We start from the raw sequence: 1611 nt of genomic DNA on the forward strand, positions 1-1611 counted from the left end.
TGCTTTAACTGCCAATGATATGCTTGGCATTAGTAAACAATTAAACAAATGTATGGGTTTTTCTTTTGAAGCTACAAATCTAGAGTTAGTAAAATAAAAATTAGTTCAAAACAGCATATTATCATGGCTTGTTATAAGTTTTACGAAAGAAACAAGGAGCAGTGTAGAATAATGACAGATGACATTAGTGATGGTGTGAGATCTTTTTAGCCACTGTGTGATTTGCCCATCAATGGTGTGTTTTCTAGGTATAATCTTATTTTTTGAGAATATCATTGTTTCCATTATGTCTGAAAAGTGCAGAAGTTGCATAAGTGTTGAAAATACTAGTTAAAAAAAAGTGTGCTACAATGAAACTATAAGTGGTAGTAATAAAAATAAATATGTACAGAAAAGTGCAAATTTAGCATGTGTGTATGGGATGAATCTGTTGAAAATAGTATTGATTATAAGGAACAAGTAGTAAAGTATGCATCATGTGAACAATACTAAGCTTAAGCAAGAGGCAGTAACCAGGAAAGTAGTCCGCTGGTCTCCCTATCTGCTCTATTTTTCCAGAGTTTTAACAACCTTCCAACAATCCTATATATGTTTCTGATTTACAAATTGTATTGCTTATTTATTCCCACTAAAGTGTAAGTTCCACAAGATCAGTTTGTTGTTGTTGTTGTTGTTGTTTTGTTTTTGCTGATGAATCTCAACCACAGTGAATAGTACTTTTCATATAACAGGGGCTCAATACATATTTGCTAAATCAAGGAATATGTAGGTAAATGAGTGCACAAATGAAAGAATAAAGATCTGATAATTTAAAAATAAATAATATTGGATGATTTCTAAAAAACAAAAATAACCTGCATATGTGTTTTTTTTTTAAAGCCCTCTTGAGGTAGTAGGCCCATTCCCTATTATTTCTTTCCTCTATAGAAATCTGGTAAATGCCTATAAATAATTTTGATTACTTATGTATTTCATTAAAATGTAAGAAAATAATGTGAAAAAACTACTGGGAGACTAATTTATAACAACAACTGTAGGGATTTTAAAAATATTCTCAGATGGTGGTTAACAGTTATCTATCAAATTTGACAGATATTTATTGAGCGTCCACTCTCTATGAAGAAGATAGCTCTGAAAAAGAAAGACAATGTTACTTACTTCCTGGAAATACGTGTAAACCAATAAATAACTGCATCATTTCAGAGAGTGCTAAATGCAATGAAAACTTCAGATGGGGAAAGAATGAGAATCTTGCTTTTGGTTAACTTATTTAGGGAATGTCTCCATCAGAGGTGACTTTTGAATTGAGACTGTATGTAGTAAAAAGGTTGCAGATGCTATGAGAAGATTGGAGAGAACAGTTTTCCAGGCAGAGTGAACAAGTATGAAAGATTAGAGGTGATCAAAACGAGCATGTTTGTGGAATGGAATAAAGTCCAAAATGGCTGGAAATCATTGAAAAGAGGAGTATGGTGTGAGTTGAACTCAGAAAGGTCTCAGGGACTTGATCATGGAGAGCCTTGTTGACCATGGAGAGAGTTTGTCCTTTGTTTCTTGTTCACTTATACTTTCCTGGTAGGTTTCATGATGAAAGTAACACAATTTTATTTA

This window comes from Rhinolophus hipposideros (assembly GCF_964194185.1).
Source record: "Rhinolophus hipposideros genome assembly, chromosome: 6".
Taxonomy (NCBI): Eukaryota; Metazoa; Chordata; class Mammalia; order Chiroptera; family Rhinolophidae; genus Rhinolophus; species Rhinolophus hipposideros.